This window comes from Odocoileus virginianus, chromosome 16, assembly GCF_023699985.2.
Source record: "Odocoileus virginianus isolate 20LAN1187 ecotype Illinois chromosome 16, Ovbor_1.2, whole genome shotgun sequence".
NCBI classification, from domain to species: domain Eukaryota; kingdom Metazoa; phylum Chordata; class Mammalia; order Artiodactyla; family Cervidae; genus Odocoileus; species Odocoileus virginianus.
In genome coordinates this window covers 32,809,420-32,826,570 of record NC_069689.1, presented here as the reverse complement: position 1 = coordinate 32,826,570, position 17,151 = coordinate 32,809,420, and the positions used below count along the sequence as shown (strand labels likewise).

The window sequence follows — 17,151 nt, the reverse complement described above, 5'->3', positions numbered from 1 at the left end:
CTGGTGGGGGTCACTCCAGTGCATTCAGTACCTCCCTCCTCTAAACTGACTTAATCCAGATTCCTAGGACTTAATCCAGATTCCCAGGATAGTGGTTCAGTGGGTCAGGAGTCAAAGTGAAAGTGAAGGTCACTCAGTCATGTCCGACTCTTTGGGACCCCATGGGCTATAGAGTCCATGGAATTCTCCAGGCCAGAAAACTGGAGTGGGTTGCCTTTCCCTTCTCTAAGGGATCTTCCTGACCCAGGAATTGAACCCAGGTCTCCTGCATTGCTGGTGAATTCTTTACCAACTGAGCCATGAGGGAACCCCAGTGGGTCTGGAGAGGAGCCCTGAAAGTTGCATTTTAACAGGCAGGGGGTTGGGGTGTGGGGGACGGGTGAGAGTGCAGGGGTGAGGGCGTGGGGGTATTCTGATGCAGGGCTCTTAAGGGCTACTGTTTGAGAATCACTATCACCATATTCACATGCGGCCTGATTTTTATCCTTGTTCACTTCAGTTCAGTCGCTCAGTCATGTCTGACTCTTTGTGACCCCATGAATTGCAGCACGCCAGGCCTCCCTGTCCATCACCAACTCCCAGAGTCCACCCAAACCCATGTCCATTGAGTCGGTGATGCCACCCAACCATCTCATCCTCTGACGTCCTCTTCTCCTACTGCTCTCAATCTTTCCCAGCATCAGGGTCTTTTCAAATGAGTCAGCTCTTTGCATCAGGTGGCCAAAGGATTGGAGTTTCAGCTTCAACATCAGTCCTTCCAATGATCACTCAGGACTGATCTCCTTTAGGATGGTCTGTTTGGACCTCCTTGCAGTCCAAGGGACTCTCACAAGTCTTCTCCAACACCACAGTTCAAAAGCATCAATTCTTCTGTGCTCAGCTTTCTTTATAGTTCAACTCTCACATCCATACATGACCACTGGAAAAACCATAGCCTTGACTAGATGGACCTTTGTTGGCAAAGTAATGTCTCTGCTTTTTAATACGCTATCTAGGTTGGTCATAACTTTCCTTCCAAGGAGTAAGCGTCTTTTAATTTCATGGCTGCAATCACCATCTGCAATGATTTTGGAGCCCAGAAAAATAGTCAGCCACTGTTTCCACTGTTTCCCCATCTACTTGCCATCACATCCATGAAGTGATGGGCCTGGATGTCATGAGCTTAGTTTTCTGAATGTTGAGCTTTAAGCCAACTTTTTCACCTTCCTCTTTCACTTTCATCAAGAGGCTCTTTAGTTCTTCTTCACTTTCTGCCATAAGAGTTTTATCCTCGATCTTTAATCTTAAATTTAATGAGTCTGAAATTCACCTCCATGAATAAAAAGAGGTTTCTCTTTACTGTCATCATGCCTGGACCAGTTCTGTAAATGTAATCAATGTAGTCTTTGTTTTTCCATCTTCCCTTCTTTCCAACTCCCTCCTTTTTTTTCTTTTTTCTTTTTCTCTCTTTTTTTCTCTCTCTCTTCCAGTTATTCCCAGTCTGGGTTGGCTGCTCTTCCCCAGTCTTCATTCACAGTACATCTCATTCTTATGACTGCTCCTCTAAATCCCCTCCCTCATCAGCTTACACATGGACCATCCAGGTTTTCTAGCCTTTCTCTGCTCTAATCCTTCTTTGATGTTTTCACCATGTTGTTCACCTATTCAAGAATGCGTAGTATTCTCTGTTTCCCATGTCAGAACTGAACTTCTCTCCCTAGCATTTTATGTTTTCCTCATTACAACTAAATTATATATTTATATATATATTTATTATATATATATTTCTGAACTCATACCTCAGTCCATTATTTGGGCACAATTTCTTTATTCTTGCCTTTGAGTACAGAGTCTCAAAATATACTCATTGAAAACTTCTATGAACATACAGTTTATTTTTTAAAGAGAAATTTTGTCATACTGACTAAATTATTATAAATTTCTTCTCATAGGTGAAGGCTAGAGAGGAAACCAAGTGGACTGGTGGAATGGATTAAATGAGAACATTACCTTCCTCTATTTTATTGCAGAGTTTAATTTCATTTTGGTGGTTTCCTTAGATTAAATGAATTTCTCTTGTGCATTGAACTTTGAACTTTTATTTTATTTTATTTTTTTGTTGCCCAAGCCTGATTTATTTTATATGCACACTTTAACAGGATTATTGTTGTCCTCTATTATTGTTGAAGTAGACTCTTAGGAGGTTGGTTTTGGGAAAATTACAAAAGCATCTTGAGTCCCATTCCAACAATGGGAGCGGGTGAAGCTGGAATGCTTAGGCTGAGGACAGGGGCTGAACTTTGAACTTTTAGAGGGAGTAGATTGCCTCTTAATAGGTTGTCTATTAGTAAAATTTTCCTAAAGCTGTTTGGCCAAGATTTTAGGTCAATATATAGATTGTTTTAAACACTTTAAAAACTATTTTCTGTCCTGAGCACTTGTATATTTAGTTAAAATGAATCTATAAGACAAAGCTCTGACATGTTTTGAAAATTAGAAACTAGTACTCAGAAAATCAGGAGAGATAGCTGGTCACTATCACAAAAACACAGATTTTTGTTTGTTTGTTTGTTTTTCTTATTCCAGTCCTTTGATGTCTCTGGTAGCCATGGAGAAGCTCATGTTGGAAATGGTTTAAGTACTTGATTAATCCAAAAATGTTTCTTTTCAGGGTGCTTCTCATCAAGATTGACCACTACCATCTTGAGAAAAAAAGACTAAATGGTTTTCAACCTCTTTTTCCGACAGTGTAACATCCTTGAGGGATCCCTCTCTGACAGTAACAGAAGTATACTATGTTAGTTTTCAGAGGATCTCTCCTTTTCTGGTCTCTGGGTAATTCACTATTTGAAAAAGTTCCTCAAATGGTTTTGAAACCTCCACCCATTCTCCACTGGGAGTCACAGCTTTCAGATCTCCTAATTGCTCCTTCTTTAATATAACTAAAATTTATTGGCTTGATTTATCTGTTTCTGAAACATTTGTGGTGAAATTTGCCTCTGAATTTACAGTCCTGAAAAAATTTCATTGTAATTCTATCACTTTTGCTTTATATAATAAGGTGCTTACAAGTTCAAGATTGTTTCATCTTCTTAGGGTATTTTTTTTGGTGAAATGAGGTGAAGTTGCTCAGTTATGTCTGACTCTTTGCAATCCCGTGGATTTTAGCCTACCCGGCTCCTCTGTCCAATGCTGATGCACTACCTTTTATATTGTCTGATATTAATATTGCTATGTAGTTTTTCTTCTGGTTAATATTTGCTTGACATATCTTTATCCATTTCCTTGTTTTTAAACCTTTGGTGAGATTTTTAAAAATTGTGTTTTCTTTTAATTAGCATCATTTGAATCTTTAAAAACTGACTTGTTCTCATCCCAGTTTTTAATAAATGGGTTTAATTTAGAGGTCTGCACTCTTTGTCTATAAAGGGCTGGATAGTAAATTTTTTCTGGCTGTGTGGTACGTATAGTCTCTGCTGAAGCTACTCAGAAATAGCCACTGACAATAAATAAATTGACTGACATAAATCCAGGGGCCCTAGCTTCCAGGATCTAATGCATGGTGATCCGAGGTAGAGCTGATGTAGTAATAATAGAAATAAAGTGCAGAATAGATGTAATGCACATGAATCATCCTGAACCTCCCTGCCCTGGTCTGTGGAAAAATTATCTTCCATGAAGTCAGTCTCTGGTGCCAGAAAGGTTGGGGACCACTGCATAAATCAACATACAGGTCTAGATTTGGCCTGCCAGATGTAGTTTGCCAACCCTTGGACTTAAGTTAATCCATTTACATTTTTGTGATTGATAATATACCTACATTATCTTTTGCGTTTTCTGTTTACCATCTGTAATACTTAGGGTAGTGCTAGCTGAGGTTAGCAGATGAACCTGGAAACCTCAGTAGCTTAACATAATAGAAGTCTATATTTTGTTATCTAAAATCCAGTCAGTGGCATGGAGGCTATGGTCTGCTCCACACAGTCATTTAGAAACCCAGGTTCCTTCAATCTTGTGGCTCTGCCACTCCTAACATGTAAGTTCCAAGATCACCATGAAAAGGGAAAGACAGGGTGGAGAAGGCGTGCCTGCTTCTTAACCACATCAGCCTAAAAGTTATTTACATCACTACAGCTCTTTCGATGAGAATTAGTCAGATCGTCCTACCTAGAAGCAAGAGGGACCTGGGAAATGTAGTTCTTGGCCTGACAGCCACTTCCCAGCATCAGTTCCTTACTGTGGGAGAGAATCACAGATCTTTGGCAGACATCTGGGTGCTTCTCCTGCAGCCACCCTTTTCTTTTGCTGCCTTTTTTTTTTTTTTCCTTTTTTGCTTTCTGTGCGATTTTTAAAAAAATTTTCCTTTCTTCCCTTTGTTGTTTGTAATATATATGATGCATTACTCTTATTTTAGTGGTTTTCCTTACAGTTTTAACATATATACTTGATTTTTAAAATTTTTATGTAGCCTGTGTTTATTCAGTATATCTCTTCTCTTTTGGATAAGAAAATAATTTCTTTGTTCCTCTCTTCCTGCTATACAGATGCTGCACATAGCTTTCTTCAAAATGCTATCTAGGGTTTTATTTAAACTAAAAAAAAAAAGCCACACAAAAATAGTTATTATTTTACAGTTAAGGATTCAATATAGTATTATTATACATTTTTTATCAGTTTCTATATGAATCCTTCAGTCTTTTGTCTTTTCAGTGAGTCTCAGGGTAGTAAGCTCCCCTAGTCTATGGTAACTGAATAGCTCAGTATAGGAAGGTAAATAATTATATTCTCTCAGTGAGTGGAAGATATTACTCCCTTTTCTTTTGGCATTGATTGTTGCTGATGATACACCTATTTTCAGCCCAATGGTCATTCCTTCATAGGAATTTGTCTTTTTTTCTTTAGTAACTTTTACAATGTTCTGTAGTTTGATCACACAATATAGTTGTAAATTTATTTTCATCACTTTGCCTCTCAGAGTAAGTTTTCAAACTGTGGATTCATATTTTTTTCGATTCTTGAAATTAACCCTGTGAATATAGCTTCTCTTCCATTAATTCTTGGCTCTTGTGGAATTGGTTAGATGTATATGCAGATGACACCACCCTTATGGCAGAAAGTGAAGAAGAACTAAAGAGCCTCTTGATGAAAGTGAAAGAGGAGAGTGAATGAAAAAGTTGGCTTAAAGCTCAACATTCAGAAAACTAAGCTCATGGCATCTGGTCCCATCACTTCATGGCAAATAGATGGGGAAACAGTGGAAACAGTGACTGACTTTATTTTTCTGGGCTCCAAAATCATTGCAGATGGTGATTGCAGCCATGAAATTAAAAGACGCTTACTCCTCGGAAGGAAAGTTATGACCAACCTAGATAGCATATTAAAAAGCAGAGACATTACTTTGCCAACAAAGGTCCATCTAGTCAAGGCTATGGTTTTTCCAGTGGTCATGTATGGATGTAAGAGTTGAACTATAAAGAAAGCTGAGCACAGAAGAATTGATGCTTTTGAACTGTGGTGTTGGAGAAGACTTGTGAGAGTCCCTTGGACTGCAAGGAGATCCAACCAGACCATCCTAAAGGAGATCAGTCTTGGGTGTTCTTTGGGAGAACTGATGTTGAAGCTGAAACTCCAATCCTTTGGCCACCTGATGCAAAGAGCTGACTCATTTGAAAAGACCCTGATGCTGGGAAAGATTGAGGGCAGGAAGAGAAGGGGATGATAAAGGATGAGATGGTTGGATGGCATCACTGACTCAATGGACATGGGTTTGGGTGTACTCTGGGAGTTGGTGATGGACAGGGAGGCCTGGTGTGCTGTGGTTCATGGGGTCACAAAGAGTCAGACATGACTGACTGAACTGAACTGAATTTTGGAGCTTCTCAATGTATTCTCCATGAATCTTAGCTGCTCTTTCATACTTTTCCTTTCTTTCTTAGTGGTTTATTCTCAGTGCAATTTTTCAGTTTTCTAATCCTCTTTTGACTGTGTACAGACGAGAGGTGATCTCATTTAACTTTTTCAGTTTCTGTATTTTTCATTTATTATATTTTTCCTCTACCTCTTGTAATTTCATTTGTGCCTGTGTTTGTTTCAGTTTTTTTTTTAATTGTAGTGGTTTTTGTCATACATTGATATGAATCAGCCATGGATTTACATGTGTTCCCCATCCGGATCCCCCCTCCCACCTCCCTCTCCACCCGATCCCTCTGGGTCTTCCCAGTGTACCAGGCCCGAGCACTTGTCTCATGCATCCAACTTGGGCTGATGATCTGTTTCACCCTAGATAATATACATGTTTCGATGCTGTTCTCTCGAAACATCTCACCCTTGCCTTCTCCCACAGAGTCCAAAAGTCTGTTCTGTACATCTGTGTCTCTTTTTCTGTTTTGCATATAGGGTTATTGTTACCATCTTTCTAAATTCCATATATATGCGTTGGTATACTGTATTGGTCTTTATCTCTCTGGCTTACTTCACTCTGTATAATGGGCTCCAGTTTCATCCATCTCATTAGAACTGATTCAAATGAATTCTTTTTAATGGCTGAGTAATATTCCATGGTGTATATGTACCACAGCTTCCTTATCCACTCGTCTGCCAATGGGCATCTAGGTTGCTTCCATGTCCTGGCTATTATAAACAATGCTGCAATGAACATTGGGGTAAACGTGTCTCTTTCAGATCTGGTTTCCTCAGTGTGTATGCCCAGAAGTGGAATTGCTGGGTCAAATGGCAGCTCTATTTCCAATTTTTTAAGAAATCTCCACACTGTTCTCCATAGTGGCTGTACTAGTTTGCATTCCCACCAAGAGTGTAAGAGGGTTCCCTTTTCTCCACACCCTCTCCAGCATTTATTGCTTGTAGACTTTGGATAGCAGCCATCCTGACTGGCGTGTAATGGTACCTCATTGTGGTTTTGATTTGCATTTCTCTGATAATGAGTGATGTTGAGCATCTTTTCATGTGTTTGTTAGCCATCTGTATGTCTTCTTTGGAGAAATGTCTGTTTAGTCTTTTGGCCCATGTTTTGATTGGGTCATTTATTTTTCTGGAATTGAGCTGCAGGAGTTGCTTGTATATTTTTGAGATTAATCCTTTGTCTGTTGCTTCGTTTGCTATTATTTTCTCCCAATCTGAGGGCTGTCTTTTCACCTTGCTTATAGTTTCCTTTGTTGTGCAAAAGCTTTTAAGTTTCATTAGGTCCCATTTGTTTATTCTTGCTTTTATTTCCAATATTCTGGGAGGTGGGTCATAGAGGATCCTGCTGTGATTTATGTCGGAGAGTGTTTTGCCTATGTTCTCCTCTAGGAGTTTTATAGTTTCTGGTCTTACATTTAGATCTTTAATCCATTTTGAGTTTATTTTTGTGTATGGTGTTAGAAAGTGTCCTAGTTTCATTCTTTTACAAGTGGTTGACCAGTTTTCCCAGCACCACTTGTTAAAGAGATTGTCTTTTTTCCATTGTATATCCTTGCCTCCTTTGTCGAAGATAAGGTGTCCATAGGTTCGTGGATTTATCTCTGAGCTTTCTATTCTGTTCCATTGATCCATATTTCTGTCTTTGTGCCAGTACATACTGTCTTGATGACTGTGGCTTTGTAGTATAGTCTGAAGTCAGGCAGGTTGATTCCTCCAGTTCCATTCTTCTTTCTCAAGATTACTTTGGCTATTCGAGGTTTTTTGTATTTCCATACAAATTGTGAAATTATTTGTTCTAGTTCTGTGAAAAATGCCGTTGGTAGCTTGATAGGGACTGCATTGAATCTATAGATTGCTTTGGGTAGTATAGCCATTTTGACAATATTGATTCTTCCAATCCTTGAACACAGTATATTTCTCCATCTATTTGTGTCCTCTTTGATTTCTTTCATCAGTGTTTTATAGTTTTCTATGTATAGGTCTTTTGTTTCTTTAGGTAGATATACTCCTAAGTATTTTATTCTTTTTGTTGCAGTGGTGAATGGTATTGTTTCCTTAATTTCTCTTTCTGTTTTCTCATTGTTAGTGTATAGGAATACAAGGGATTTCTGTGTGTTAATTTTATATCCTGCAACTTTACTATATTCGTTGGTTAGCTCTAATAATTTTCTGGTAGAGTCTTTAGGGTTTTCTATGTAGAGGATCATGTCATCTGCAAACAGCAAGAGTTTCACTTCTTCTTTTCCTATCTGGATTCCTTTTACTTCTTTTTATGCTCTGATTGCTGTGGCCAAAACTTCCAAAACTATGTTGAATAGTAGTGGTGAGAGTGGGCACCCTTGTCTTGTTCCTGATTTCAGGGGAAATGCTTTCAATTTTTCACCATTGAGGGTAATGCTTGCTGTGGGTTTGTCATATATAGCTTTTACTATGTTGAGGTATGTTCCTTCTCTTCCTGCTTTCTGGAGAGTTTTAATCATAAAAGGATGTTGAATTTTGTCAAAGGCTTTTTCTGCATCTATTGAGATAGTCATATGGCTTTTATCTTTCAATTTGTTAATGTGTATTACATTGATTGATTTGCAGATATTAAAGAATGCTTGCATTCCTGGGATAAAGCCCACGTGGTCATGATGTATGATTTTTTTAATATGTTGTTGGATTCTGTTTGCTAGAATTTTGTTAAGGATTTTTGTATCTATGTTCATCAGGGATATTGGCCTGTAGTTTTCTTTTTTTGTGGCGTCTTTGTCTGGTTTTGGTATTAGGATGATGGTGGCCTCATAGAATGAGTTTGGAAGTTTATCTTCTGCAATTTTCTGGAAGAGTTTGAGTAAGATAGGTGTTAGCTCTTCTCTAAATTTTTGGTAGAATTCAGCTGTGAAGCCATCTGGTCCTGGGCTTTTGTTTGCTGGAAGATTTCTGATTATAGTTTCGATTTCCTTGCTTGTGATGGGTCTGTTAAGATCTTCTATTTCTTTCTGGTTCAGTTTTGGAAAGTTATACGTCTCTAAGAACTTGTCCATTTCTTCCAAGTTGTCCATTTTATTGGCATAGAGCTGTTGGTAGTAGTCTCTTATGATCCTTTGTATTTCAGTGTTGTCTGTCAGGATCTCTCGATTTTCATTTCTAATTTTGTTAATTTGGTTCTTCTCCCTTTGTTTCTTAATGAATCTTGCTAATGGTTTGTCATTTTTTTTTAAAAGCCAGCTTTTAGCTTTGTTGATTTTTGCTATGGTCTCTTTAGTTTCTTTTGCATTTATTTCTGCCCTAATTTTTAAGATTTCTTTCCTTCTACTAACCCTGGGGTTCTTCATTTCTTCCTTCTCTAGTTGCTTTAGGTGTAGAGTTAGGTTATTTGTTTGACTTTTTTCTTGTTTCTTGAGGTAAGCCTATAATGCTATGAACCTTCCCCTTAGCACTGCTTTTACAGTGTCCCATAGGTTTTGGGTTGTTGTGTTTTCATTTTCATTCATTTCTATGCATATTTTGATTTCTTTTTTGATTTCTTCTATGATTTGTTGGTTATTCAGAAGCATGTTATTTAGCCTCCATATGTTTGAATTTTTAATAATTTTTTTTTCCTGTAATTGAGATCTAATCTTACAGCACTGTGGTCAGAAAGGATGACTGAAATGATTTCAAATTTTTTGAATTTACCAAGGCTAGATTTATGGCCCAGGATGTGATCTATTCTGGATAAGGTTCTGTGTGCACTTGAGAAAAAGGTGAAGTTGATTTTTTGGGGTGAAATATCCTATAGATATAAATTAGGTCTAGCTGGTCCATTGTGTCATTTAAAGTTTGTGTTTCCTTGTTAATTTTCTGTTTAGTTGATCTATCCATAGTTGTGAGTGGGGTATTAAAGTCTTCCAGTATTATTGCGTTACTATTAATTTCCTCGTTCATACTCATTAGCGTTTGCCTTACATATTGTGGTGCTCCTATGTTGGGTGCATATATATTTGTAATTGTTATATCTTCTTCTTGGATTGATCCTTTGATCATTATGTAGTGTCCTTCTTTGTCTCTTTTCACAGCCTTTATTTCAAAGTCTATTTTATCTGATACGAGTATTGCGACTCCTGCTTTCTTTTGGTCTCCGTTTGCGTGAAATATTTTTTTCCAGCCCTTCACTTTTAGTCTGTATGTGTCCCTTGTTTTGAGGTGGGTCTCTTGCAGACAGCATATATAGGGGTCTTGTTTTTGTATCCATTCAGCCAGTCTTTGTCTTTTGGTTGGGGCATTCAATCCATTTACATTTAAGGTAATTATTGAGAGGTATGGTCCCATTGCCATTTACTTTGTTGTTTGGGGTTCACGTTTATACAACCTTTCTGTGTTTCCTGTCTAGAGAAGATCCTTTAGCATTTGTGAAGAGCTGGTTTGGTGGTGCTGAATTCTCTCAGCTTTTGCTTGTCTGTAAAGCTTTTGAATTCTCCTTCATATCTGAATGAGATCCTTGCTGGGTACCATAATCTAGGTTGTAGGTTATTCTCTTTCATTACTTGAAGTATGTCCTGCCATTCCCTTCTGGCCTGAAGGGTTGCTATTGATAGATCAGCTGTTATCCTTATGGGAATCCCTTTGTGTGTTATTTGTTGTTTCTCCCTTTCTGCTTTTAATATTTGTTCTTTGTGTTTGATCTTTGTTAATTTCATTACTATGTGTCTTGGGGTGTTTCGCCTTGGGTTTATCCTGTTTGGGACTCTCTGGGTTTCTTGGACCTGTGTAACTATTTTCTTCCCCATTTTAGGGAAGTTTTCAGCTATTATCTCCTCGAGTAACTTCTCATGGCCTTTCTTTTTGTCTTCTTCTGGGACTCCTATGATTCGAATGTTGGGGTGTTTCACATTGTCCCAGAGGTCCCTGAGGTTGTCCTCATTTCTTTGGATTCTTTCTTCTTTTTTCCTCTCTCCTTCATTTATTTCCACCATTTTATCTTCTCCCTCATTTATCCTATCTTCTATCTCCGTTCTTCTACTGTTGGTTCCCTCCAGAGTGTTTTTGATCTCATGTATTGCATTATTCATTTTTAATTGACTCTTTTTTTTTATCTCTTCTAGATCCTTATTAAACATTTCTTGCCTCTTCCCAATCTTTGTCTCCAGGCTATTTATCTGTAACTGCATTTTGTTTTCAAGATTTTGGATCATTTTTATTATCATTATTCTAAATTCTTTTTCAGGTAGATTCCCTATCTCCTCCTCTTTTGTTTGACTTGGTGGGCATTTTTCATGTTCCTTTACCTGTTGGGTATTTCTCGGCCTTTTCATCTTGTTTAGATTGCTGTGTATGGAGTGGGCTTTCTGTATTCTGGTGGTCTGTGGTTCCTTTTTATTGTGGAGGTTTCACCCAGTGGGTGGGGTTGGACGATTGGCTTGTCAAGGTTCCTGGTTAAGGAAGTTTGCGTCGGTGTTCTGGTGGGTGGAACTGGATTTCTACTCTCTGGAGTGCAATGGAGTGTCCAGTAATGAGTTTTGAGATGGGTCTATGTGTTAGATGTGACTTTGGGCAGCCTGTATGTTGACGCTCAGGGCTATATTCCTGTGTTGCTGGAGAATTTACATTGTATGTCTTTCTCTGGAACTTATTGGCTCTTGGGTGGTGGTTGGTTTCAGTGTAGGTATGGAGGCTTTTGGATGGTCTCTTATTACTTAATGTTCCCTGTAGTCAGGAGTTTTCTGGTGTTCTCAGGTTTTGGGCTTAAGTCTCCTGCCTCTGGGTTTCAGTTTTATTCTTCCAACTATACAGCACTGATAATAAAACTTCTAGGTTAATGGTGAAAAGATTCTCCACCATGAGGGACACCCAGAGAGGTTCACAGAGTTACATGAAGAAGAGGAGAGGGAGGAGGGAGATAGAGATGAGCAGGAGGAGAAAAAGGGGGACTCAAGAGGAGAGAGACAGATCTACACAGTTCTCTGTTCCCAAAGTGTTCTCTGTAGCCCAGACACCCACAGAGATTCACAGAATTGGATTGGGAAGAGAAGGGGGAGGGAGGAAATAGAGGTGTTCTGAGGTAGAAAACTGAGAGTCAAAAGTGGGAGCGAGTAATCAACACACTCCTGAATAAAAATGGGTACTGAATATTGGATTCTTAATGTCCAAAATTGATATCAAATACTGAAAAACAAAGATTAAAAATCTAGTGTAGAGGTTAGACTCTTAGAAATACAATATTAAAAACAAAACCAAAAAATTTTAGAAATATATATGAAGTTCAGTTTAAATTATGGTTTCTCCTTTTTTTTTTTTTTTGCAAGGTTGTAGTGAAATGAAAATGAAAATAAGGAGTAATAGAGGACTTTAAAAGAAAATAAAAGAAAAAACAAGAAAAAAATGTTTTTTCCTTATTAAAAAAATAGTAAAAGTAAATGAAAATGAAAATGAAAGTTAAGAAGTAATGGGGGAGTAATAGGGAATTTTGAAAGAAAATAAAAGAGAAAAAAATAGAAAAGAAAAGGAAAAAAAAAGTAAAAATATATCTAGGATTTTCTCTGGAGCTGTTGCGGTCAGTGTGGATTCTGTTCAGTTTCAGATAGCTCCTCATTCCAGCTTCCACTTCTCGATATCTATAGGCCCCTTCCAGTGTAGTCGGTGTTATCTACAGGGATTTTAATCTGTTGCACCGGTTACTTCTGAAGCGGTTCCCTTTGTTTATTTGGTTTCTGTTTGCCGATCTCTTCAGTGTCTAATTTCCGCCCTGACACAGGGGGCCAGAGGTGGTCTCCTGTTTAGGTTCCCTGGTTCAGTTGTGCTGCGGGGAGGGAGGGGCGCTGCAGACAAATGTCACTGGCTTGTGTGGGGAGCAGTCACAGTGTTCCGGCCACACTGGGTTCTCCCCCGCTCACAGGTGTGTGCTTTCCCCATCTACACTGCTCAGGCTCCCGGCTGCTCTATATGGAGCGGGCACTGCGTTGCGTGCGGTTCCAGTTTTCGGGTACTCCAGAAAAGCGCAGACTGGGTTGGGCCTGCGTTTTGTGCCTTCCCCGACCCGAGCAGCTCAGGCAGCCAGGAGCTTGACGGGCGCACTCTCCCCAGGTGCAGCACGCCTTCTCCCCTCCGCGCGCCCAGCTTCAGTTTCTGCGCCTCCCCCAGTCGGGTGCGTGAGGCTTGTGTCTGTTCTCGGGAGCTAGCCTCTAGCCGCGACCCTCCCGGCAGATGTCGACCATCCAGAATCTCAGGAAGTCTTTGGTTAGAAACTGGAGGCCTGTTTGCAGTTTGGTAGGGGTGCCGTCTCTGGGGCCGAGTTTGCCCTTTTCCCCTCCCCGCTGCCTCCTGCCTCTGGCAGGGGATGAGCTGGTCCACCGCCGGCTAGTTACTATCTGGAATTGCTCAGTTCCTTTGTTCTGTGAACGGCCAGCAGTGTGTTCGGCCGGTTAATTTTCTCTCTCTCTCTTGCTATCCTACAGTTTAAGTTGCTATCTCACGTTAGCTCCCTCCAATTGCCCTCAGGGCATTCAGGCCCGGTCCTTACCCTAAGCAATGCCACCCGCTCCTCTCCTTTCTGCCCCCACTTGCTTGTGGTGGATGTGGGCGTCTGGGGGTACTTTTGTGCTGGGAGTTGCTTTTAGGCATGTAATCTGTGGGTTTTATTTATTTTTCCTCCCGGTTAGGTTGCCCTCCAAGATTCGAAAACTTCCCCCAGACCTGCCAGCGAAAGGGTTTCTGGTGTTTGGAAGCCTCCTCCACTACTACTCCCTTCCCGGATGGGTCTCCGTCCCCAGCTCTTTTGTCTCTCTTTTTATCTTTTATATTTTGTCCTACCTCCTTTCAAAGACAATGGGCTGCTTTTCTGGGCGCCTGATGTCATCTGCTAGCGGTCAGATGTTGTTTTGTGAAGTTTGCTCAGCATTCAAATGTTCTTTTGATGAATTTGTAGGGGAGAAAGTGGTCTCCCCGTCCTATTCCTCCGCCATCTTGGCTCCTCCCCCCTGTTTCAGGTTTTAAAAGAATGTTATTCCTTCATTTTTCTCTGAGGAGCCTGAAAACACAAATGCTTTTTGGGTTAGTCTGTTATTTTCATTGCGTTTGTAATGTTAGCTAACTTTTGTTGGTTACCCTTTTTGCTTAAGATTCTCACATTCTCTTCAACATCTCTGTCCCTGAATGGTTGTCTACTCCAGCCTCCCAGGACCCTTTTCTGGAACGAGGTGTTCTATGGTGGTGAGAGAGTGCTGCCCTGGCTGCTACGAAATAGGTTGCAGATCCATTCCCTGCATTCACGCATAGCCTTGCTCAGGTCGGCTCCATGCCAGGACTGTTCTAGTTTCTTCCTGGCCCTCTAGGTTTGCAGCTTCACAGGAGGCTTACCCTCAGACAGCACCTGCAGTAGCTCTCTTGTCATGAGGGCAGGGGACATTGGTCCCGCCCTGATTTCCACCACGAAACTGGCTCAGAGTACCTGTAATATGTGGAGCGCCTCCAGTTTCCATGAATTCCCCCAGAGCTGCAAGTTAGGTTCTAGGAAGATCATCATGCTGCTTTAGAGCCCACCTTTTTAATGTGTGTGTGTATGTTAGTCGCTTAGTTGTGTCCGACTCTTTGAGACTCCATGAACTGTAGCCCGCCAGGTTTCTCTGTCCATGGAATTCTTCAGGCAAGAATACTGGAGTGGATTGCTATTCTTTTCTCCAGGGGATCTTCCTGACCCAGGGATAGTACCCTGGTCTTCTGCATTGCAAGCAGATTCTTTACCGTTTGAGCTACAGGGAAGTGCTAACCTTTTTAATACCTTCTTTTAAAGTTTATCTGTTGTTTTATGTTTGGAGCAGTGGTGAGGTGTGGTCCAGTTCTTTTTTTAAGAACCAATCCACCCTGATTTGAGAGCTTTCTCCATTCCTTTTGATTTTTCCATCGGTGATAATACTGCATGGCCCATTTTTGTACCTCATGTCACTGTTGAATCCCCACAGGCACTCACAGCAAGCATGGATTGTTCTTGATAATTTTTCTCAGAGAAAGATGGTGGTAAACGAGTCTGATGATAGGAGTGGGTTGGGTCTCAGTGGCTGTGTCAGAGTGAGGTTAGGACATGGCTGGCTTGACTGTAAGTTCTGGCAGGGCCACTGCATTCCTGCCACCCTTGTTCCTCCTAACACCTCTGCCCTCAGCTAGCCTGGCACAGATCGATGCCCCAACACGCAGAAGGGTGTAAGAAAACTGACCCAGACATGACACTTGGCCATCTTTTCTGACACTCTGGCTTAAACCTAGTAGTTTCTAACCCTTGAGCTATGGAATGGGACGGCTTTGTGTGGCTCTGTGTTGGGCACTGTTCCTGAGCACAAATCATGCCCACGTTTCACCCAAGCTCATAGAGCTGTATTTACTCAGAGTGAGGGAAGTTCTTCTCATTTACACAAAGATGTAAGTTAGACTCTAATAGTCATATAAGGATACATGTATAGTCTCTCTCTAGGTTTCTTATCATCACCTCAGATAAGATGGTCAGGCTATAAGACTCCTTCTTTGTCCCCCCTGTAGACAGAGTGTTGCTGAACCCTATCCCATTGATGCTTTCCTACGGGGGTATGGAAAAGGGAGGGTTAGGGCCTGGCACAAAGTTGTTGTGGCTCCTGTCAGGCAGAAGAAACTCCAGAACCTGGGCTTTTATTTCTTATTTCAGTGTAAGGCTCACAGGTGAGGAACCAGCTTCCTCTTTTATTTGGACTAGACCTTCCTCATTTTCTCCAGCTAGTGACACCCTCAGACTTCCAAGGAACCAGGGCAGTTCCTGACCTTTGCTTCCTCCAGGGGCCAGCTTTTGTGCACCGTGCCACTGACCCCCAGGGCCTGGATCTAATTCCTGTCTCTCCCTGCACCCTGCCCTTCCCTGCCCAAGTTGTGAGGTGGTTTCTAGCCATAAAGCGATTAGAAATTGGCACCAGCGAAGGAATAAAAGGAGTTGCTGGAAACCCAGCCCTTGGTACAAGGGGAGTCATGGTAAACATCACTGCAGCGCTACTGGGGTGTTAATATTAAGCAGCGTTATAGCCTGACTCCTTTTCAGGGGACCCTTCTGTGCTGGTGCCTAAGATAGCACTGAAGCATGTGGTTTCCAGAACCAAAAGCATGCTTCCTTTCACTTTTTTTTTTGGTGTTTGCTTTTTTGACTGATCTTCAGTATTCTTGCTACTTTTTTCCAGGACTGGCCAGAGAAGCCCCTCAGGGAGGTTTAGAAGATGACAGAAAGAAGAAGTTCATCTGGAATAGGAAGAAGAGCAGCAATTATGAAAAGCATAGAGGAGCCAGAGAAGGAAGATCAAGAAGAGACTGGGGACAAGTCGAATCTGAGAGATTCATGTTGTGGTTGGTAGGTTTGAGTTGAGCATCTGTTTCATAAGAAATGCCTTGTGCCAGTCACTGTCCCTGAACCCAGTTAGTAGGACAAGGAAACGGAATTCAGGCACCATGAGAAATCTGTCTTACAGTTAGGGTGTGGAAACATGGGAGTCAGCCTAGCAAACCTAATGTTTACAAGTACGGAGGCTTTTGATTCACTTCTCTTCTAGGAAGCATTTTATTAGACTAGACAGTTTACCACTGTAGGGGTGGGAGAGATGCATTGCTGTTTGGAGCAGGACAGTTCTTCCTGTGTCCCCTTGTGTGGGACACTATTTTCAGCTAGGCAATGAGAGCATTTAAAAGTCAATAGATGTCATCTGTGATTGTTATGAAGAAAACGCCTACTATGGGCCCTTAAATACAGCAAAGCAGTGGTAGGTACAATTCCTAGAGAATTAAGTGGGCATGGGTTCCTACATTATAGAACTTATCAAATTTTCTGTAAAATAGAATCTCAGGTGGTTGTTTCCATTCAGACTAGAGGAATCAAATGTACAGATATGAATGCCACTGGTACCATGGGAGAGATGTGGCAATTAAACATAAGAATCTATCCAGGGAGTAGAGAATGTGTTCCTATGATGGCAGCATTCAGAGTGCAGGAAGGGGAAGTTTGTAGGTAGATTATATACTGTAATGAGGTTGGAGCTTGCAACCCACCAGAATAATCAGGTTTCTATGAGTGTGGCCATTTGGAATGCTGAGAAGGCAGAGACTGGGAGAACTTCACCACATTCTGTTCATGGTTTATTCCACTTCTGTTTCACTTTTCTATCTACTTATATTAACACATTTATCCCTTCTGTCCTACCCCTACTGTTGTACCATGTAGTCACAGTAATCTTTTCTATCATCATCAAGAGAGCTTCAGCCGTGCTACCTTCTCTAAGGCATCTTTCTCAC

General features: G+C 40.8%; 1 long non-coding RNA gene across 1 annotated transcript in view; it reads left to right on the top strand.

Moving 5' to 3' along the window:
- Positions 1–16,140, top strand: part of LOC139038613 (uncharacterized) — a 33,378-nt gene extending 17,238 nt beyond the window's left edge. Inside the window, exon 2 of the long non-coding RNA XR_011491639.1 lies at positions 16,050–16,140. This is a non-coding gene — a long non-coding RNA (uncharacterized lncRNA). The remainder of the gene's footprint in view (positions 1–16,049) is intronic.
- Positions 16,141–17,151: the final 1,011 nt, after the last annotated feature.